At 44.0% G+C, this 24,089-nt stretch overlaps 1 long non-coding RNA gene across 3 annotated transcripts in view; it reads right to left on the reverse strand.

Moving 5' to 3' along the window:
- Nucleotides 1–24,089, reverse strand: part of LOC123020924 — an 88,480-nt gene that overhangs the window by 26,464 nt on the left and 37,927 nt on the right. The window contains exon 3 of one of the 3 annotated variants that reach the window (XR_006414219.1): nucleotides 77–1,004. The exons of 1 other annotated variant lie outside the window; for it this stretch is intronic. This is a non-coding gene — a long non-coding RNA (uncharacterized LOC123020924). Of the gene's footprint in view, nucleotides 1–76; nucleotides 1,005–8,632; nucleotides 8,909–24,089 lie in introns of those variants that run through there. One more of the 3 variants, XR_006414222.1, reaches the window with a different exon arrangement.

Consider the following 24,089-nt stretch of genomic DNA (forward strand, 5'->3'; position numbering starts at 1 on the left):
GTTTCCAATGATAATTCCCAGATCCCTGTGGTGCTTGTCTCTGTGGCTTTAAAAACAATTTGCATAGAACAGAACGTATGAGAGCAAGATGAGGCAAGCCATATTTACTTACATTCACTTTTCAGCCAGCGTGCTATTTCCCATTGCTCTTTCCATTAATGTATCATTTAAGTGCTCTTCAGTTTTTAGCTCCTTAACTCCCACCAAAACTGTCTTGAGAAAGGTTACTGCCTGTGCATTTGATCGAATAAAGAGTCTGTGGGACAGTGGCCATCTGCTTCTCTGTGGTCACTTCTGGAGTGTGTGGCCTTATAGGCCATAATTCAGGGGACGGCCTGGGCAACCTACCGTTGCGTGTGTGGATTCATGATGTGGACATGAATCCTTCCCATGCTGCAGTGGTAATCTGTAGCAACCCAGATCCATTCATCTCCTCACCTAGCTGAGGTATGATCAGGTGGGAAGGGCTCACAGCATACCTCCTGCAACATGGTTTCCAAAGATCAGCTTCTCTGGAAGCCGTGGAGAAACAGCCCATGTTTACCTCTTAACCTGCTTAGGATTTTCTTTAGTGTTTTTGTAGTTGAGGATGAAGTCTGCTTCTTACAATGGTAGTCATGAGCATGGCTTGGAACATGAGAAGCAGCCATTTCAGACGAAGAAGCAAAGAAGAAGACACCTACGTTATTAGCCACTAGTGATCCTGGATGTTGATGATACGGTCTCATGTTCTATTTCCATGAAAAGGCACTGAGTTGACTATCTGTGTTGACTCAGCACATCGATTAGTGAAATGCAACATGTAATCCTTGGTCTCTGTCCCCTTGCGAATTGCCACATTCCTTGTGGTCCCTTGAAGCTCCAGATGAACTAAAACTGCATGATGCATACAGAGGAGTGGAAGCTGTCTTGCGCAAAGTGTCTGCATCCATGGCACATCTGCCAAGATTGGGATGGTACACTGAAAATTATACTGAGTCAAGCCACCAAATGCACTATTCTCTCTGAAACACAGAAACAAAGCAAGTCAGAAACGGTCTCCTGAGCAACCTAATCTGACCCCAGTTCCAGCCAGCTCCACTCATGTAATCCCCGACATGTGGTCGTCCAATCTTTACTTGAACACCCTCACTGATGGGGCCTCCACTACCTCCCTTGGAAGCCCGTTCCATATCCTAGGGGTCCTAACCATCAGGAAGTACTTCCTGGCATCCAACCCGAAACCCGGTTCCTTGAGCTTTGCCCCACTGGAACGCGTCCTCCATTGCAGGGAAGAACAGATCATGGCCCTCCTCCACATGACATCCCTTCACGTACCTCTAAGTTGCTTAAAGATACCCTTGGGGTCTCCTCTTCTCCAGGCTGAAAAGACCCAGTTCCCTCAATTTCTCCTCATATGTCTTCCCTCCCAACTCGGCTACCATTTTTCTGCTCTGATTGGTGGCATCTTTACAAGGTTTTTGGCAGAGAGTTTCCTGAGCATTAGAAATAAACCCTGAACTCAAAAATTCTCCGAATTCTATCCCAAGGCTAATTCCAACTTAAATTCGTATCAAGATTTTTTGGCTTTTTGCATGAAAATCTGTGCATTTTCATACACATTGTTCTAAATGTATACAACAGTTGTGCACCCATTTGAAATCTGCATATTGCTTTCTTATTATTAAAGGATATTTGTGTACATCTTTGAAAATGCATGTTTCATGTGTATTTTTTCAAATGAGTGTTCAGGCAATATGAAAATGTAATCAATAAATAAATAAATGAGGCTATTCAATGCAAAATTTTTCAGTCTGAAAATCACATTGCAAAGTTGGAAATGTAAGGACCTCAACTTCAGATTGTTCCTGAGTCTGTGTTTGGACTTCAGATTGTTCCTGAGTCTGGAAAGGGAGAACTGGGCAAATTCTGATGCTGATCAGAAATGGACAGAAAAAAAATTCTTATAGATTGCTGGAGCCCATTCCCAGCTGGTTCTCCATGTAGGGGGATAGGGTCCAGAGCACAGGGAGCTGGCATCCATTGTATTTCCAAAGGCACAGAAGTTTTATAATGTTGGAAAATGTATAATGCAGATTAGTGAAAGACCACTGAACAGGTACAGAAATTAGCAAAACAAATACAAAAGAAGCGGGATTTACATCCAGCTGATGTCACAACTCTTGGCTGATGGTTCATGTGTGGAGATGCCCCTGCTGAATGTTTTGTCAGATGCTCCAATTCCCTGGAAACTTTTCACCATGGAAGTCCAGATTCATGGAACTCACATGAGCCAGCCCTTAGAGTTTCTCGTGAAATCATCGGAACAGGATCTGAGATGAATATCCCAAGATTCCCTCACTCCAACTCCAAACAGTCCCAGAGCCTCATCTTGCAAAATAAGCCCTACACAAAGCCCTTCAATGGCTATACTGGTGACTGTGTGGCTCAGGATTCAATTTTTTCTTTTTAGGCATCTGTTGCAACTGCACAGCAAGACCATTTTCCTCATTGGGAGGTTCCAAAGTGAAATACAGTATCCGTCCATCTGACATGAATGCCAAATGTATCACTAGCTCTGCATATACCTCTGCTGCTTTTATATTTTTAATGCATTCAATCGATAACTTTTTTAAAAAATTCCAAGGTTGCTTCAGTATTCTGCTTCAAGGAAGTAATGTATGCAGGACATGACCCAAGGCTGCCAAAAGGAAACTAAATGAATAATATTTCTTAAAACCATTTCTGCTTTGCTTTCTTAAGCAAAACAAAATCAGGTTGCATCGTCTCCTGACTGCCATCATTTGAACGCTCTTATTTTCAGCAAGACAATCCCAGAGCACTCCAAAGGGAAATTTAACATGAACTGTGTGCTAATCTCATCTCCACTAAGAACAAGGAAGGAGAAGCAAAACCCCCAGTCATGTTCCACCCAGCACTCTTCATATGACAGTATCACCCAATAACAGTATTCAGAAGTATTCTTCTGTGCAGTAAATGCCTAAAGTTTGTGTTTTGTTACTAGTTCTTCCTTTCAATCTAGCAACTACCTTTGCCTGGGAAAAGAGGAGACTTTGGCAAGTATATGCCTTCTTGGGCACTCTGGGAGAGCTAAGCCAACCTGCCTCTACCAGTTCGGAGAGACAAAGACAGCCCACTGGAAGTGAATGGTCCCTGGTGGCTTTGAAGTAAATTCACAGCACAGGGTGGTTGTTATTATCTTTGCACTGCACCTTGTGCCCCCGCTTCTGAGCTCCAGCACAAAAACAGACCTGTGAGGAAGCTTGAGCTGGCAGTTGATGCCTGGCCCGAAATCACCCAGTGAGCTCCTTGGTGGAATGAGGACTAGAACCTGGATCGTCCAGCTCCCTGGTCCCACACCCTACCCAGCACACCACATCAGCAATCTGAAGATAAACAACATTGTTTGATGTGAAGATGTGATTATCCATTCAAAGTCTATAGTATACTTCAACTGGTTCAGGATAGAGCTGTTGGGTTGTTAGAAGGGACTGGCAGGTATGGACACATCACGCCGGTCCTTTTCCACCTACACTGGCTTCCAGTTGAAGCCCAGGTCAATTTAACGTGCTGGTGATGACCTATAAAGCCCTAAATGGCCTAGGACCTGGTTACCTGAAGGAGCATCTCCTTCCATGTTTGCCTGCGCACCCTTTAAGATGTGGGGCAGACACCCTTCTTCAGGATCCCTCCCTGAAGGAGATTAGGGCCTTCTCTGCGGTGGCGTCCCAATTGTGGAATTCACTCCCCAGAGATATTTGCCTGCCACCAACACTTTATTCTTTTTGGCACCAGACTAACCCCTTTTTATTTTTCCAATGTGTTAAGATTTGGTCATTTTAATTGGGGTTTATTGCTGGCTGGAAATTTTATTAGGACACTGTGTTTTATTTTATATTGTCTTATTGTTAAACCATCCTGAGACCATGGTAAGCGACAGTCTAGAAAAGTTTTAAATGAATAAATAAAAAAAAGTATGACAGAGAAAGTAATAAAATTGTTGACATGAGGAAGCTCCCCTGAACCGAGCCAGACGCCTGATCCATCAAGGACCGGCGACACTGGGTGGGTCTCAAGCCACAGCAAGACATTGCACTGTTTCTGCAGTGCACGGATGTTTGCCTCAGCCTCCCAGACAGACGCTCATGCGGTTCCCATGCAACACAGTTTCCATGCTCCCCTTTCTGCCCTCCTGCTTTCTCCATGCACCCCAGCAGCTCCCACTAGCAAAATCCCCTTCTGTACTGTATTGTTCCTTATGGACCTCAGCCACCTCTTTCTGATGCTCCGTTGAGGTGTGTTCTCCCTCTCCTCATCTCCCCAGTGTACCAGCATCTCTGTAATGCTTCTTAGCTACTTCAGCCCCCAAACATTTTTTATTAAATTAGAGCAAACAGTTTGATGTCCAGCATTGTCCAGCAGCATCAAATTCTTGGTTGCTGGGCAAGTCTGATGTGGCCAGAACCAACTCTGTAGCTCATGAGAGTGGAGGAGGAACCCTAACCCTAAACCGCCCCCCCCATTCTTTCACATGATGGTTGCCAGTAAAGATTTGGCCAGGAGCACCCCACAAAACTAGTACACAAACTCTGGAACATGTTGTTACTCCAGACATGTTTTGGTTCACAGAAAGAAAACTGTAAGAGGCAAGTGGCTGAAATTTGGGGACATGTGTTGGTAAATATTTTACAATGTCCTAGAATGTCCAGATGGTAGGTTTATGCATGTGTGAATTACACAACAGAATGTGAGCCATGAGAGGGCAGTTTTGCAGCACGTAGGATGACTTATATAAATGTATGTATTACACAAGCCAAGCCTTCATTCTCCCTCCACTTTGATATGGTGTTGAATCACTTCTTGGTTGTTTTCCCTCCATCTCTGCATTTCCCCTCTGTCGCTGCATTAATTGCTTCTGCCTGCTTACCTAAGGCCTGTTCTGAAGGTCCATACAGCACAACTGCCTGCTAGCTTCACAAAACATGTGAAATGGAAAGGAGACTGTTCCCAAGGGTCACCCAGTCCCCCCAGTGCCAACTCATCTGCTGACCACATTCAAGGAGGACCTCACCAGATGGTCTACAGGGGACAAGGCAAGTTGTTAAGGGATTTGAATCACATCATCTGGATAAATGCGAACTCAAATGTTACGTTAGGGTGTGCAAGGAAGGTGCTTAAGTGGTCGATATCTGGCAGATTGACCCAGCCAACTCCCATGAATCCCAACTGGTCTACTCAGTGCTGGTGAGTTCAAGTCAGCACAGCAGTCTTCTGCTTTTAAAGTGCCCTGTGAATAGCATTTTTTTAAAAGGGTAGAAAGTTTATGACTTAAATATGACTGCAATTTGCATAAAATGTAACCATATTTTAGAAGGATTGTGGCTGTATTTTATGCAAATTACAGCCACATTTTATGGAAATTTCTCTGCCTTAAAAAATAAATCATGGTCCACTTTAAAAGCAGAAGCCACAAAAAACCTATGACTCAGCCCACTTTCTTCTCTTGTGCCTGCCAAGTGCAAAGAGGGTTGAATTCTTCGGTATAACCAACCCTATGCTGCATAAACTACTAAATTCTAAAAGACTGCAAAATGGTTTTTTTTTTTTAATGTTCCAAGCTAGAAATATCTGGATGTACATCAATCCATAGAATCCAAAGCAAAGAATTTTGAAAATTCATTTTAGTGTCAAACAGTGAGTTGGCACTGCAACTGTTTTGTTAGTCCACATGTATATTTTATTCCAATATTATATATAGATAAATGATGATAGAAATGGATGGATGGATGGAATTAGAAATACTTCTCTGACCCATAACTCTGCCAGGTTTAAGTCTGAGGTCTACAGCAATTGTGAGCAAGGATGAATTTTGCAGCTTGAGTTGTTTACCAAGAAGAAATTAAGAGTGGCTGTCAAAACTATTACTGACATTTAAATAATGCCTTGCTCCAAATGCCTCAGGATAGCTGATAACAGCAAGGGGTTCTAATGCACTCCGTTAAGTGCAGTACTCTCACAGCATAAACACAGTTGTTTATTGTGTAGTTCTGACAGGAGTACTGCCTATCTTGCAACAAGGTGGAGGTGAAACTTCTTTAATGAATAAACTGGGGACATTTTGTCCTTTCAGCATAAAAATAATTAGCATTATTTTAAAGTTCGGGTGTGACTATTTTCATATTCCACAATGGGAAAGCAGGGTCCGAAGACAAGACGGCATTGAGACTTGCTTCCAACAACAAAGTCAGAACTGATAAAATATGCCTCACTTTATTCATTTAGTTTCTCATACCACAGAAAGGTTAAACTAGGGATTTTAAAACATTATGATGGAAAAACACAAAATAAGGCTATTTTTCCATATAATGAAACGGTACCTTTCTGACAAAGGGCTTGTCAGAAGCAAAGCAACTGCATCCACTTCATTAGGATGCAGCAATGGAACCTGGATAACTCAGTGATCAAAGGCAATGACCATTAGAGACAATCAGAGTTCACCACAGCTCCCGTAACATTCACACTTGAACCCATAATGGATATGCTCCCCAATCAACACTGGAGCCACCAGCTTCCTCGGATAAACACAAAATGGAAACCAAACGGCCAAACCTCAGGCCAGCATGTCAAATCCAGCCCACCTGGGATCCCAGCCTGGTCCTATTCACTTCCATGGTATGTAGTGACGGCCCCTAATTTAGACAGCTTCAAAAGGGGACTGGACCAACTCATGGAGGATAGCACTTTGAATGGTTACTAGTCCTGATGGTTTCAGACAACCTCTTGTACTGACTATGCCAAAGTGCACCAGTTGTTGGAGGACATTGGCAGGAGGATGCCCTTGGACCCATGTCCTCCTTGTGCGTTTCCCATGGGCACCCGCTTGGCTACTGTGCGAACAGAATGTTGGATGAGTCAGGTCTTGGTCCCATGTGACTCTTCTTATTTTCATATACAACGTACCATCCTCCTGTTGGGACCAGGCCTCAGTCAGAACCAGATCCAAACAAGGAGAAGGACCTTATCATCAAGCTTTACCACCAATCCTATCATCTTATACCACCAATGCACATGGGGTTCAAGCAGAATCATTGAATCATTGAGGATGTCTTAAAAACCCCACACATGGTGCCATCCCCCAACTCCAGAATCTCCAAAATCACTTCCAAGACCTCAGGGGCAGAGAAGTGAATTGTTCCAAACACAACATCTGTCTGGGAGAAGAAAGCCACAGCAAAGACATGCTCTAGATAGGGACCCTGCCAATGTTGTAGGAAGAGGTAAGGCAGCAGGAGTAGCCACAGAAATCTAAAATGGGAATCTGCAGTTGCTGACCAAACCCCCTGTTACTCAGTTCTGTTGGACAGCCAGCTCCCTGTCCCCCTGGCTAGCTTCCTAGTCCTGCCGGTAAGATCTGCACCTTTCATAGGAGCAAGGCAGCTAACTGCTGCTTACCTAGCTGATGGGAAATCATCAGCTCTCTACCACCCATGTCTGAGAAGAATGTTTCACTATCACGTAGAGGAAAGCTCTTGACCCTTATGTAGCCATTGTACATGAATGTCACACTGCTGGAGTACAGTGCTGGCCCATAACATTTTGCCCCTGCCTCCCCATGGACACATACCCCACATTCTATATCCAGAAGCCAACTGGACTAGCAGCTGAATATTACTTCAACACTGGCCATGGAACAACATACCAGAGAGTAGAAAGCTAGCTTAAAGGACACAAAATAGATTGAATGGTGCATGTTGTTATTTCCCTGCCCCAGCATCTGCTGCCTGAGGTAGATGCCTCACTTTACCCAATAGTAGGACCAGTTCTGTAGGGTCCATCAAACCAATCAATCGGTCCTTCAAAATTAGTTCATGTCACATATTCTCCAGTCACTTACAGATGATGGGAGGAAACTGCTGGAGGAACATTTTGCTCTTTCTCATTCCATGTTTTTTAAAGCTGAGCAGACTGTCAGCTCAGTCTTGCTTCCATGGACTGGAACATCTTCCTCTGCATCTGCTGGCAGAAGAATTTCTTAAGTAGTGCAGGAGAGCCCATATGCCACACCCAGGTCTTTCCTACATCCTCTCACCACTGCTGTCTTCCCCCATCTGCCTCACTCTACCTGAGAGAAGGGCCCATCTTGCAGGAGGGAAAAATTGGAGGCAATTCAAAGTGAAGGCACCGATTTCATTTTGCAAAGCACCCACTTGAAGCTTTTGAATCATACAAAGGGAAATGGAATATTTTGGTCGGGTGATAAAACCCATATTCGTTTACCAAAGTTAATGTAGGAACATGGAACATGCTGATCATCCAACATGGAACTGGCCTACATTTCCACTCTGGGGAAAGACAACTCACAGCACAGTCATCCTTCCCTGACTGATCCTGCAAATGGAAAGATCAGTATTTGCTGTATCCCAGAAATGTTTATGGGATTTAAATAAATATTTTGCTTTATCCGGGCCATTTGGAGCCTACACCATAAGACCACTTCACCATTCCTTCCTTCTGGAATCGGGTTAGTTTGAACAGGTGTCCTTTAAAAGGAGGGGGTGGGGGAAGCCACTCTTGTGCTTAATTATAATTAGTCTTTATAAATGGCCTGATGAGACAGCTTGAAAGTCTTCACTTTAAGAACCAGAGTAGTGCAGTATAGCATTACCTATTATTTACGTGCAAAATAGTTCAACTTTTACATGTCTTTATTTATTTGGCAGACTGCAGTGCCTATGAGGGAATCAAATGCCTCCTTGACAAGAGAACAGTTCATTTCTGCGGGGAAACTGTCAGGCATCCATCGCGTCCGGTAAATAAACTGACGATCTGCTTCATTTCCCAAGAGGAACGGGCTACCTGTGGCAGCCAGACAAGTAGCAGGGAGGCAAGGCATCATCTCTGAGCAAACCTGAATTTGGCCAAATCGAAAAAAGACAGAGAAAAGTCGCTTGTTCTCTAAATGCACACAGAGTCTGCAAATATCCAAATCATGGGTCCTGTCCACTGCTAAATTAATTATGAAATTATAGAAGTGTAGCTTTTGAATACTGGGATTGTCTTAAATTAATCAATTTAATTATGATGCTTGAGTATATTACTAATTACTTCCAGAATTTCCTGGATTTCCTCCCCCTGGGCATAGCACCCCCTGGTGGGCACCCTCCCACAGGGTAGCACCCACTAATGAAACCTGGCTAGTTTAATTGCCTGCAAGAGCACTGGGCAGCAACAGCAGAAGCACTCCAGTGTGTGCCAATCAGCTTTGTGCCACCCAGGAAGTGGCACCATTTTGAATTCCCCACACTGCCCCAGAGCACCATCATGCCAGGAGTGCGCCAAGGCATTGCAGAAAATTTGAGTAGCAGAGCCAAGCCAAGTCACAAATATCAGAGCTCTGGCAAAGGGGGTGGGAGGGGGTGAGGCAGGCATCAAGCCCAGTGGCTGAAATTAGTTTCAGAGATGATTTCAAAGCCCACATTCCAGTGTTGGCTGGAGCTGAAGTGATGGAGCCAAAGCACTGACATATTTTAGCTTAAAGCTCTTACTACTAGTAGCCAAGCATTAAGAGAAGTTTTTCAGCTAGCACTGCACTGAACCACGCAACTTGCAAAAGAGCAGTCATTCTTCTGCCTCTTTTGTTGACCTGTCGAGAATTTGGGGGAAATGTGTGAACAGGGCTTCAGTGTTTCCTGAGTGTAAGAACCAGGGTGCACTTTCTTTCATCATTTTCCTCCAATCTGTCCTGGCTGCCTCTCTGATGGCTTGAGCATCACCATGTCTTCCTCCCTTGCATCTTCTCTGTGTTGCTATTGAGTGTCCAAAAGCTGAAAGAGGCCATTACGGTTGTTCAGTTTTCAGCCACCATCAGGCTCTGAACTCCTATAGGATGGGCTGGCACTGCTAAGGTCCTGGGGCTCTGAGAACTTCCTGTATACTGACGTTTGGTGCTGATACACTTGTGAACATCAATAAGGTCTTCAAGTATAATTTCCACCCCACAGAAAATGGGATCAGAGGCATTCAAGAGCAGTGGTGGACCAAGCCTTCAGGGAACACATCCTATACCACTCTCTCCAGTCTTCTCCAAATCCTAAGTCCTACTGGCACCATTTAATGGTTCAAGAATGGGGCTATTTATGACAATTTCACATTTTAAAAATGACAACACGCCTTTTAAGGTTGCAAAAAGTTGCTCTATCTGCATGCCTCTCATCACTGCAGCATTATCTGTGACCCTGTTGAGGGGCTGAGGCAGAGGAGGGGGGGTGTGGTAATGGTGTCAAAGCATGAAACACTCTAAACCAAGAATAGACTACCAGCACTGTCACCCCATTTGGGAGGAGCAAATTCCTCTGGGGCTCTAAACTATGTTTAGGCATGACACAGCAGCGTTGTTTAAGGCTCCTGGAGCTTGGAGCCTTAAAGCTTAGCTTTGCATCCGCTGGCGATATCAGGAAAGCCCTAGCTGATAACACAGTCATAAACACTCCTGCCATACGGGTCCAGAACTTATTCAGACTATACAGCAGTGTGATAAAGGCAGCTTTGTCCAGTGCAGCAAAGGGCAAGCTTCAGGGCTGAGCTGCTCTCTCTGTACAGAATCCACCTCCCTCACCAGGATACCAGTTCATTAGGGTGCTGGGCTTGAGTGTTTGTACCTAGTGATGGTCCAGAGAAACACATCAAGAATTCCATTTAGGTAGTGGATTCTCCACTACCCATTAATCTTCCTGTCCGAGGTGGTCTTGGGAGTGGTGCTGGAAAATCCAAGGACACTTGTCTTGGAGAAGTTGAATGTTCACCTTAGAAAGACCTCTCAGGAGTTCGTGGCTGCCATGACAACCACATTGCTGTCTTAACATATCCCTGGCCTGGCACCTCCTGAAGGACACACTCTAAACCTTGTATACTTGACTGAGAAAAAAGTCAGTGGTCTGGAATTGGTGTGGGGATGCTCTCAATGAGCCCATGGTCATGCTCAGACCAATCCCTTGGAAAATTTATATTGGCAGTGGCTTACCGTGAAGAGGTGGTGGAGCCACTGAGTTGATTTACCCTGATCCAATGGATTCTTACATACCCTGGGGAGTTTCTGGTTGCCACCCCTGGCACTCCTGTCAAAACTTTAGTCTCACTATGGAATGGTAAGATAGAAACACTCTTGGAATGAATGCTGCTAAGCTTCTTCAACCAGATGGTAAGAGCCCAGGCAGCTCCTCAGTTTCTAGAGAGCTGAGGGTGATTAGGCAGCAAGGGGATGCAATTGTGTTCACTTGTCCTACTCCCAGAGGCAGCTGGTTGGCCAGTGTGTGACTAGATGGCCCCTTGGCCTGGTCCACCATGTCCTTATTATGATGATGACTATCATGCAGATCTCAAACTTCTGACTGGACACACCTCACTCTTCTACCATCACTGTTTCCTCAGCCGCCGGAGTGGTGAAAGGATAAGTCTTTGTGTATTTATTTATTTAGTCAGTTATTTATTACATTTATATCCTACATCTGTTTTTTCTCTTGATGTATTGTATCATCGTCATCATCTCTATACTGCCCCATAGCCAAAGCCCAAGGTGGATTACAGGCTTCTGCTCCTCTTCTTACGCTCACAAAAATAAACCTGTGAGGTTGGTTAAGCTGAGAGTCTTAGACCAGCCAAAAGTGATTCAGTGAGCTTCATAATCAAGTACAAACTAGAATCCAGTTCTCCTAAGTCCCGGTCCAATACTCTAACCAGTGTGCCAGTATGCCACAGTTGTAGACCCAATTTGGTATGAAACCAAACATCTAGGCTTGGTCAAAGATTCATTAGAACCTTCAGAGACCTGCTTTGACAAAATTGCAAGGCGGTTGCAATTTGAAGGGGAAATTGTATTTGCTTTGAGCTAGATACTGTAATTGATACGATTCCAAAGAAGTCAGGTAGGACACCATCTGTGGTCCAGTTATATGACAACAGCGGCAGCTCATGCAGTCTTCAGATGAGGTGACTGGAGAGCATTGTCCAGTCTGATTCTTTGTATGCTAGACTTCAGTTCATTTTTGGCCAGTTATGTCTACTGGAAGGGCATTGCATGGGTCATCCTAAGAGATGGTGTGGTTTTAGCCACCTTGAAAGAAGCAGCCGTGTGACCATCCATTAGCCAACTCTCACTGGATCCAAAAGATGGCAATGACAACTTAATTCCCTTGATTTTAGGGGCGTATTCTAAGTATGACTAAGTCTGGATGAAACCACATGTTTCTGCTAATTTACATAAGGATCTAATTATTTAATCCTTCAAAATTCATGCCAGTGACATGCATGGGGGAGTGTCATGGCTAAGACAGCGCAAGAGGCTGTGTGGGAAAGCTGAGCCACAATTATTGACAGGTGGAAGTGTACCCGTACACTCAACACTGAGCAATGAAGGATTAAATAATTGTAGTACGGAGCTGAGCAGGAATGTTGCCAACTCTTTTATGTTGCTTTTGTTGGCTAAAATCCACTTAAAGTACATCCATTCATTTCAATAGATCTACTCTAACTAGGATGTAAGTTGGCATTAACCCCAAATTTTGGTTGTTCGGGTTGTGGTGCTATGTATCGGTGTGAAAAATGGACTGTGAAGAAAGCTGACAGGAAGAAAATTAATGGGTTGAAAATGTGGTGCTGGGGGAGACTGGATACCCTGGACTGACAGAAAGAAAGAAACAGAGCGAGCCAGAACACCTCCCAGGCCATCCAGTCTGACCCACGGCTCCAGCTGGCTGTATTCATGACATGCCTACTATGTGCATTTCCAGCCTGACCTTGAACACCCTCCCTGATGGGGCTTCAACCACCTCTCATGGAAGCCCATTCCACACCCTCGGGGTCCAAACTGTCAGGAAGTACTTCCTGGCATCCACATTGAACCTTGGCTCCCTGAGCTTGGCTCCATTAGAACTTGCCCTGCCCTCCTCCACAGGGGAAAACAGGTCTGTACCCACCTCTGCGTGACACCCCCTCATGTACCCATATGATGCAAACAGATACCCTCTGAGTCTCCTCTCCTCTTCTCCAGACTGAAAAGACCCAGTTGAACAAGGGGGTCCTGGATCAAATCAAGCCTCTGCTTTCCCTAGAAGCGAAAATGAGGCTGTCATACTTTGGGCACATCACGAGAAGGCAATACTCACTGGAGATGGCAATAATGCTAGGCAAGTCAAAGGCAGAAGAAGAAAAGGAAGAGCACCTATCAGGTGGATTGAAGCCCAAAGGGGACCCACTGCCTTGTGTTTACAAGCACTGAGCAGGGCAGTCAAGGACTGGGCATTTTGGAGGGCTTCCATTCAGAGCTTTGCCATAAGTTGTTGCTGCATATAGAAACAATTAAGCTCAGTTTCAATTTGGCAAGTATGCAGGTAGTTTGGTCACATAAAGCAGGTTCAGAGCAGAGTGGAAGAGAAAAAAGCACAGAGAATATAACTGAGCACCTTGGGGCATTGTAATGATAAAGGAAGTCTCATCAAAATGAACTTCTCACCAGCTTGAGGGGATCTAGGGATAGAATTCTTGAAAGCATTTGGCAGTGGAGAACATGATTACTAGTAAATTCTCCTCCACTTTATATTTTTAATCCAAGAAGAGACCATTCCTCTTACCCCCACACCTCTACCCAGCTTTCCCCATCTGCAACCAACCAATCACCCATCCATCGGCCTACTTCCGACCCACTGGTTCCTCCAAACGCATCCTTCTTTCTCCCACCCTGGGCAGTTACTGTGCTGTCACTCACACAGCAATTTGACAGAAGAAAGCAAATTTGCCAGCTCTCCCCTCTATGAGGATCAGGAACAAAATGCATCTGGAAGGTCCAAGTAGTCCCGGAGAAATGCAGCGTTTCCAGGGATTATGTGCTCAGGCAGAACAACAGCAGCTCTAAGTACAGAGAATCCTTGACAAGAAACCCTCCAAGGACCCCCTGTGTCTGTGAGATACCTTCTCAAGACCTTCTCCACCAGCTGCTCTTGCTCTTCCTCCTCTTTCCCGTTGTTGCTACCACTCACTTGCTTGGCGGGCAGGGAGCTGGAGAGAAAATAGGCATCTACTTATCCTCCTCCTAGCCACCTCCCTTTTCTGAGCCAGAGCAAGAGGCAGGTAGACAAAAGCAGATCCAGGGCCCCGGTGGACTGGGGACTCAGCTATGCCTATCTTTGACCTATCTTTGTAAAACTGCAGAAGGCAGGGGAAGAGATTTGCTAAGATATGTGTGGACCATCTAAATTTATCTTCAGCTCACTCAATGCTAACCTTCCAAAATGTGAAGCACAGGATGTATTCCACAATGTAGCCCAGATTCCTAAATATTGTCAACAGCGTAAGCAGGCCCCTGAATATAACTAGTAAGAGCCAACAGTCCTTGGGGACATGCCAGGAACCATCAGGTCTTGCAAGACTTCACACTTGATTCTCATTGAAGCAGGTTTCAGTGACATCGCAGCATTGTAAAGTGATGCTTCTAGTCCTCATGGTTGTAGTAGAACCTCCTCAGATGCTGTCACTATTCACTCTAGCAAGAATGACCATTCTGTGGCTTGTGTTGGCTAGAGCTGCTCGGGTTTTAGACAAATGCATCTGGTGTGCAACAAGTTTCTCACCCTTGTGCTAAAGAAATTTAAATTCCCCGCAGAAGCCAGACAGAGAAAGACTGCTTCAGTAATTTGAGATGTGCATGTTTTTCTGCCAAATGAGTTACCAATATTTTTCCTGTTAAGGGCAAATATTGCTCTGTGTTTTACTGGTATACCTGATAATGGAAAAGGGGGAAAACATTTCAAGAAGTTATGTTTTTTGTACTGATTTTTAAAAAATCATTGGAAGTGCTATCATGAGAGCGTCTACTTCCAATGTTGCTTCCCAAACACTGGCAAAATTCATGTGGGAATTTGCATGGGCAGCAGGTACAGCTTGCAGCTTATTATACGGAACAATCCAGTTATTGTTTCTTGAAGAAGACAACATAAAGGTTCACCCCTAGTGTGGGAATGGTCCACATTCTTATTCAATTCTCCTGCAGCCGTATCCCCATTGTCAAAAATGACTAGGCAATATGCCACATCATTCCATTTGAAAAACCCCTTTTTGAAGAATATATAATCTGCTTTTTAAACAAGAAGGAAGGAAGGAAGGAAGGAAGGAAGGAAGGAAGGAAGGAAGGAAGGAAGGTGATGCAGAGGTCAGACGAATGCAAAACATTTCCACTGGGCAGGAGAGAAGCAGCAGGAGCAACCCCGGAGTGAATTAATTTTCTTATATGGCTAAAATAATTCAGAACAAAAAAAATGGCTCAGAATCTGTTGCAGCTCTTAAATGTTGGCACTCCTTTGAGCTGAAGAGGGAAAGAGTGTGTGTGTGCACTCATTGTTTGTCTAGCTGTCAAAGGTGCATATGTGTCAGTTTTCATTAAGAATAATTTCCCCAAGGATGTCTGGCTTAGGTTAACCTTCAGACCTTCCCTGACCCTCACTGAGCTTTCCTGCCTTCTCTTTCCGTGTATTTCCACAGATACCTGCTGAATCTTTAGCAACATGCAGGATGAACAATCAGTCTATCTTCTCTTCCCCAATTTGTTCTTCTCACAAAGACATTTTGGGGTGATTTATGTAACTATTTATAAAGAAAACAAGACACGGTTCTTACACGTATGCAAAGCTAATGTCAGCTGATGGTTGGTTCTGCGGAAGCTTTTGCCTGTTTCCAGAGTATTTTGCGATTTTGTGACCCTTCCAACACTGACTTCATTGACTATGGGAGCCATGGCAGAAAATACAGTTTTTCCTCTCAAGGTCCACATGTGCAGAATCACAACTGTCAGGGTCTGCATTCCAGCAGTGGGTGTTGCCAAAGGCTGAAGAAGCTGGACCCAGAGCCAAAGCAGTCCAAGGTTCACATGAAGATGTCCATAGGGACTAGATCTTCTATCTTCACCAGAACGGTACTGGATCAGCAGAATCCCCCAAGGGAATGTCATAAGAAATCCAATATCTTTGCATCTCCTGCATATCAAAGGAAGAGGCATTTTACTGAAGCTTTTTAGCCCAGTACAATCTCCTTTAACTAGCAGGCCTCCTTCAATATCTCTGGTATAAATCTTTCCCACTTCTGCTACCAAAGATCTCTTTAGCTTGTAATGCCAGGTTAAAGTGGCCACATAGGAATTTCCAAAAATAAAAAAAAAGGGGGGGGAATGCTTCAGTTAAAAAATGAGGACCAAAAGGGAGTGAGGGGAAGAAAACTGGACAGGGGCAAAAGCTGACAGGAAGAAAACAGATGTGTTCAAAACATGGTACTGAAGGAGAGCTCTGTGAATACCCTGGACCAACAGAAAGATAAAGAAGAGGGTCCTAGATCAAATCAAGCCAGAACTTTCCTTAGAAGCAAACATGACAAATCTGAGGCTGTCATACTTTGGATACACCATGAGAAGGAAAAATGGCTGGGGAAGACCATCATGCTAGGGAAAGTCATAGGCAGAAGAAAAAGGAGGACCAAATATGAGATGAACACACCCCATAAAGAGATCCACAGCCTTGCGTTTGCAAGAGCCATGCAGGGTTGTCACGGGCAGGGCATCGTGCTGGGCGTTCGTTCATGGAGTCACCACAAGTCAGAGGCAACTTGATGGCACATAGCAGCAACCACAAATGTGCGTAAAATTTGTACCTGCTAATTTGCATGTATACATGCAGATTTAGCAGTAACAATTATAATTTGAACAAAAATACAGTCCTGTGTAGAAGACTGTGACAAAATTATTTGTATGCCACCTCATTCTGCTCTTCAGATGCTGTCAATGGGCATGTTCAAAGTCCAGCTTTTCCTTCTGGTAGTTCTTTGCCTTTAAACCAGACATTGGCAAAGCCATCCTTTAAATAGAGGATGCATTCTGAATAGAAGATAGTCCTCTGGCAGACTTCAGATATAGGGTTGTGCTACATAAAATGAGGACGTGTGGCCACTCTAGGTGGCAAGGAGAAGCAGTTCTCAGAGACCCACCAACCCAGGCCAGACACCCTGCCTGCACCAGGCTAGGTCGCCCCCCCGCCCCCAACAATTATGTTTTCTTTGCTGTGTTGGAATGAATGGAGTGGATCCAGAGAGCAAGGAAATGCACTACTTTTGAAACAGGTCTCAAGGCTTCCGAGAGATGCTTTGCCAACAGCACTGGGAAGAAATTAAAGGACAGTTTGCTGGCTGAGTCTAAGCATCCCTCTCAGTGCTTCTTTGCTACCCCATCAGTTCTGCTCAGCCCATGGCTGCTAAGTTCACCATGCACAGGGGAGGATCTAATGATAGTGAGGCAGGACACAGAATCTGCAGCCGTCTCAGAGTCCCCCGGTTGCCATCTCTCTTGCAATCATTGTTACATCCTAATTTCCAAATTCCAGAATTCAAGACAGAGCTGTGAACCCGCGCGGCAGAATTCCATATACTCTCACCAATTCTCTTGCACAAGCAGTGGGCCCACCATCCCACGACGTGAGAATGACCCACTGGTTGTGCAATAGAGATTTACTGCTTCCCATATAGTGATTATTCATTTATTATACGTATTACTGGTCTGCTTCTTTTCCTTCCAAGGGACTGAAGGAAGATTACATCCTTCTCCTCCTGCTGTTCTCAAGCTTATCCTTAGAACAACAACTCTGTGAGGTAGAATCACAGAGTAGTGGAGTTGGAAGGGGCCAAGAAGGCCATCAGGTCCAACCGCTGCTGTTTCAGGACACCAAGTTGCACCGTCCCACTCGGATGACTGCCCACTTTCTTTCTGAACGTCACTTGTGTGAGAGAGATATTCAAAAGGTAGGTTGGGCAGAGAGCCTGGGACTGGCCCAAGTCACCCAGGGAGCTCCATGGCTGAGTGAGGACTAGAACCCAGGTTGCCTGAACCATGATACCACACTGGCGCCCTAGTGATGCAAAGATTCGCCCAGAATCTGGCTCTCACACTCATCGGACTTCTTCCCTTTCTCAGCCCTAGTCTAGGAAGCAAGACAAGCTGAGAGCAGTACCTGCAAGCATTCAGAAATACTAGCCAGGTTTTGTAATTTCAGACCCATTCCCCTGCTAGGCACACCATCAGACCAGCTTGTGTGGCCCGTTCAGCACATAACGCAATGCCTACAAGCCATGTGTGCCAAAGCACAGCTCTGCCTGTGCTGAGAGAGCATGGGGACCACATGTGCAAGCCAGCATTTCTTGGTATACCAGGACGTCTGTGATGGAATGTGCAACAGCTGGACTCGCTGCCTGCTGGACATCCCTGCAAGCCCTTGGTGTGAGTCAGTCTTGCAGCATGAAGGAAGCAAGTCAAGTTCAGGGGGTCGAGCCAAGAAAGCCCAGTGGATTCCCACCCCCAAACTGAGTTCCTCGCACATCACTATTCCCAGGAGAAGCCCTGAATGAAAGCTGATGCTTGACGGGGAAAGGTCAGCGTCACTCCCTGATGCAAGCGATGCTGACCTGCCCCATTCCAGAAGCAAGCATTTTGGCTTGTTTTGCCCCAGAAATGCTACATCTTTGTTCCATGGGTGGTGGATGCTGCTTGCAGATGGGAACTGGCAGGGGCATGATCTGGGGCTGAGCTCCAACTGGATCCTGCTCCTAAAGGAATAAAAACGGTGAGGACTAGCACCTCAGTGCTTGAGCTTTGAACGAGGCTGTTTTCAACACAAATCTTGCCTCATCTAGAAATTCATCCAGCATGCCTAGACCAGCTTCTGTTCTCTGCCCTTCTGTTCTCCAGGATTGGGATAATATGAAGATGAGGCAGGACCACTGAAAGAAACACTGGGATGATGTGCATGATGACTCACTTTGAACATTTGATCATGCAGAATAAACACTAAATATTAATATTCTTGGAGTCCTGAAAATATTCTGCCTTGTGCAATAATTGCACGATTGAAGTCCGGGCCCAATTCAAGGTGTTGGTTATGACCTATAAAGCCCTCAACAGCTTGGGCCCTGGGTATCTAAAGGAACGCTTGCACCCATATATGCCCTCCTGCCCCTTGAGATCAGCAACAGATGCCCTTCTCCGGGAGCCCTCTGTGAATGATATTAGGAGGGTGAGTACCTGGAGGAGGGCTTTCTCTGCGGTGGTGCCCCACCTATGGAATGCGCTCCCCAGAGAGGTCCGCCTGGCGCCGTCGTTATTTGTTTTTCGGTGCCAGGCGAAGACCTTTTTATTTAAAACTTATTTTAAGTGTTAATTTATTATGGAGGATTTTTAAAAAATTTTAAGCCGAGATGCAATGGGTTTTAATATTTTTAGTGTATAAATTTTTATCTGTTTTTGTTTGTTTTTGTTTTTGTTGTGAGCCACCCCGAGGCTTTGTTGCGATGGGGGCAGCATAGAAATGTTTTAAATAAATAAATAAAATATGCACAACAGCAGCAAAAGTAATAATAAAATAAAATAAAAGACCTTTGCATAGTGTTTTGTTCAGCTGGCAGTTATCTAACATGTTAATCTTCCATACATGAGGTATAAAGTCCAATCCGTTGCTGACAAGTTGGAAATGCTTTGCAGACATGAGATATTTCCCAGCATAAGGCAATTTTCTAAGGTATCCAGACTGCTGTTTGCTAATAACATTGCTACTCCTAGCATCCTTTTCTTGACAAATACGTTGATTGCTGAAATCTAACCAATAATTTCAAGCTGAGGTCATTCTTGGCAAGGAAGCGTGTTTCCAGGACCAAACCCAGTTGCAAAGAAATCATTCAGGATCCTGCTCTGCTCTCAAACACAGAGCATTAGAAGAAGAACCAAGTTGTTTGTGGTGTCCATGTCCATTTCTAACTGTCAGAAACGGGGCACATGTCTTTTATGAAGCGTTTATTAAATGCAATAAATAAATACTACTATATTTTAAATCTTCAATCAGAGTGATTATACATCAATGAATAAATACATTTGCACATTTCCCAATTCTCAATATAGCTGCATTTGTGGACATGAAACATATGTTAACGGTGGCTAAAATCTAATTAACAACTTAAGTTCTAGTGTGAGTGGCCAGCTTCTCGTTTGTCAGCACATTAACTGTCAACACAGCACTCTTTCTAACCAAGAAACTGGATTCTTGTCTCATTTATACAGGGTGGCACAGGGAAACAGGAAATTTTGGAACTAGGAGTCGGCAAACCTGGGGTGCCTAGCTCCATCTATCAGAGGACAAGTACCTTCGGACTCAGTGTTTCAGTATGGGCATCCTTATTATCTTTACCATGGCCATTTTTATTCTTATATTATCCCCACCTTTCCACTTCATATTTTAGGTGTCTAAGATGACATTCTTCACAAAATATGTTTCATTTATTCTATTGGGAGCTCATTCATTTCTACACAAAATAGAATTTCAGGAGCAACTTGCTTTATCCAGAAGATTGCTATATGTACAATTCCTTGGCTGCTGAAAATGGTTCTTGACTATTGAGTCTTGCTTTCTCACCAACAATTTCTCCGCATGCCAAACCAAACTTGTGCCTCCCCACTTGGCTAGGCTATATTTTTCTTCGCTAGAACTTGTCAGTGTATATAATCTGTCACATCACTGACAGCAATGTTTTGGCTTCTAAATGATCATGATGAAACACAGCTGAACACACATATTCAGTTACAGCAATGGCCTGGGACTCCTATTGCACAGTTGGGGATGATAGGAACTGTAGCCCAAACCCTCTGAAGGCTACCAGGTTGGGAAAAGATCTTGTAAAACACTGCCCTGAAACCCCCTCATCTTGAAGAGTTTCAGTAATCAAAAACAGGAGTTCTTTGGCAGACAGGTTAAGGAGAAAAAGGTTCCCTGAGAATATGGAGAATTGGAGGCCATGGACTTGTGGGATGATGAAGTCAGTTTTCAAAAGGGAGAATATACTACAATAACTAAGCAGGATTAGATCAACAAGGGGAATAAGAGAAGGGCACGAGGTGGCCATGCTAAGGTTATCGCTTTTGGCACTGGTCTAGGTTATTTGGAAAGGTGGGCAAGAAACTTTTCACCATATGACCAACTGATCTTCATGGGATTATGTCCTTTATAAAACATATTCTGTTTGATCCTTCAGTCTACTTTCAGCCATTTCTGAATGAAAACAGACAAGCAAACTGCTACATTTTCTATGAGTCACTTGGTGTGTTTTTACATGGAAATATTTAACCTTGGCTTACTCTCAGCTTGGACTGAGAACCCAGTTTGGAATTAGCATTATATGGAAGATATAATAGTCTATGATTGCCTGATGCCAAAAATTCAAATCCTGTTTGAATTGTGAAGGTGTACACCCAATCGTCTTGGAGTTCTTAGGAGTCTCTTTCAAGGCTAATTCAAAGTGCTTTGATTAATACAGAGAGCTCTCAACAGCCTGAGACCTGGTTACCTGCAGGATTGCCTCCTTTCAAATATGCCTTAATACCTGAAAGGTTCCTCCCCTCCATGTTTAGACAGAAAAAGTTCTGGAACTCCTGGCATTCTCCAGCCAGCATGTGTAGGATTTCTCCCTAAGATCTTCATCAGAGGGTTTCTCCAGATGAGGTGGATAGGTACCAGGAGAAAGTCCTTTTCGCTTTTGGCTCTGTGATTATGGTATCCCCAATACAAGGATCTTTTAGGATCCTTTTAACATTATGTGAGGGCTTTTTTATTTTCTGCAGGCCTTTGAAATGAAGGTTTGTTGTATTTTGGGTCTTAGAACTAATTGTTCCTTTTGCTGGGAGAAGTCATTGTTTCTTGCTACTGTTTTTATGCTGATTTTATGCTGCTCTGTAAAGATTATATGCTGATTTGTGTTTTAGATATGATATGGAATTGGGGTTTTTGTTTTGTTATTTAGTTTATTTGATTGCAATTTTGCAAATGTTTAACCACCCAGAGGACTTGCTTGACTGGGAGGTATAGAAACACCATCTGTAAATAACTAAACAGCAGTATTTTGACCTCAGGGAGAGACTGAAATATTTTCTTTCTAAACTGATTTGCTCCATATCCCCATTATCTTGCTTGTAGTCATGGCACTTTGTGCAGTTTCCGGTGCAAAGTTTCCCTTCCTCCAAGGGAAGCATTTCTTCCACAGATACCAGCTGAAACTTCTTCCACTGTGGGAAGCTATTTCCCGCCATTAGATCTAGCACGGGGCATTCGATTCACATGTTATACATTCATATCACTGCACCATTCCATGCTCATTTCATATTATACATCAATGGTCCAATAAGCACAGAATTCGGCATCCATGGTCAAAAATGGTTGTATCTTCACAAATCTCTTACTGGAAGTGCCAGTGCAATAAAATCTACTATCCTGTGAGGTAGGCTGAAAGCTGGCCCAGAGTCACCCAGTTGGTTCCATGGCTAAGCAGGGACTAGAACCCAGATCTCCTGAGTCTCAGACCCGTCCTCTTAACCACCACACCACACTAGTTCTTTTTGGATTTAGAGGTTTTGGGGAATTTATCATGCCCAGCAAATAATTTTCAGGAAAATCTCATCTTAGATTTTGCTGTAAATGTGGTGGAGAATTTCAGGAGGCCATTTTCGCTCAACTCATTGTGCTCTGGTCTTCTGAACATAGCAAATGGCAGAAAACACACAGAAAATGTCTTCCTTAAATGGGTTGAAATTTAACAGCTCAAGGTTCCTTTTGTTGTCTGGAAGGGTGCTGAAGGAATGTAACAAGCTATCTGATTTCCCACTTCTCCGGCTTAATGGAGGCAGTAGCCAATTTGACAGCGAGCTGTGGGACTGAATTTGCAAGCATGTTTGCAGATACAGTATTGATTTCTCAGTTCACTTAGAATCTTCCTGGGCTGGGCTGGCTTGCAGTAAACAATCCTGCAAGAGCCCACATGGTTGTGAAGAAGAAATACATTATTTAACAGGAGCTAATCAATATAAAACGAGCATTCCCTTTGTTACAGGGGCACTATTGACAGAATGCTTCTCGCTTTTAATTTTTTATTATTTAGCATTGATTGCTGAAACTCAGTTCAGGGTGTTGCTTTCCTTCCATCAGCAGCTGTGTGCCTGGCCAGACCTGACCAGAAACCTAACTTCACTCACATGAGCACAAATTGCCTCTTCTAAAAAGAGAATAATCTGGAGCAGGGTAAAATCCTGCTAGGTTTAAAATTAATAGGACAGGGCCATTGACCTTGGTGGGAAAAAGAACCCCAATTTATTCTATTCTGGTTCCTCCTGAACTGAGAGACCATTAGGATACTTCTCAATTATTAGGACATTAATATTTTCCTTGACTGTTTTTGAAATAAATTAGCCATTCACTCAGTTTTTCATCACTGAGATCTTCTTCAATCTACCATTTCTCTACAGAGAATATAAAAATCATAGCGGGCACCATATAGCTAAACTCATTTTGCAGAACTGTTCTTCCTTTGCTCCTGCAGATACCACTAATAACATTCCCAGCAAGATCGTGGTGGTCGACACCCCACTCCTATGCTCCATTACAGGATCAATTGGTCGCAGAAGATTTCAGTGTGAGCCTCTGAGTAGTTATTAATTAATCTGGGGGATGGTAGAGGACAGGAGAACCTGAAGGAATGTTGTCCATGGGGTTGCGAAGAGTTGGGCATGACTTTGCAACTGAACAACAACACCACATACCAAAGATGGACCATCTGTGGCCTTCCAGAAGTTGTTGAATGACAACTCCCATCACCCACCAACATGGGTCTGGGGCTGTCAGCACCTGGAATCCAACAGTGTCTTAGAGGCCATGGGCTCCCAAATCTTGGTCAAATGTACACACATGGTGGCCATTTGCCCCATGATACAGAAAGGTCATCAAAGGTTGAAGAGTTGTGCTATTATTTGCATCAGTGGTTTTCAACCTTTCTACAGCTGGGGACCGGTGAAAACAGGAAAACCACCTCAGGGACCACTGAGGCAGAAACAAAAAGCCCCATAGACATAATACAGTATTCTGTGTATTCGTTTCCAAACACATTCCTTCAAAAATGAAAATTCTCCAAAACAACCAGAAACTGAGCAACAAAAAATGACAACAAAAGAACAAAATCTTGAAATCAGTGCCGCATGG

This window comes from Varanus komodoensis, unplaced genomic scaffold (genome assembly GCF_004798865.1).
Source record: "Varanus komodoensis strain SLA01 unplaced genomic scaffold, ASM479886v1 scaffold15, whole genome shotgun sequence".
In the NCBI taxonomy this organism is placed as follows: domain Eukaryota; kingdom Metazoa; phylum Chordata; class Lepidosauria; order Squamata; family Varanidae; genus Varanus; species Varanus komodoensis.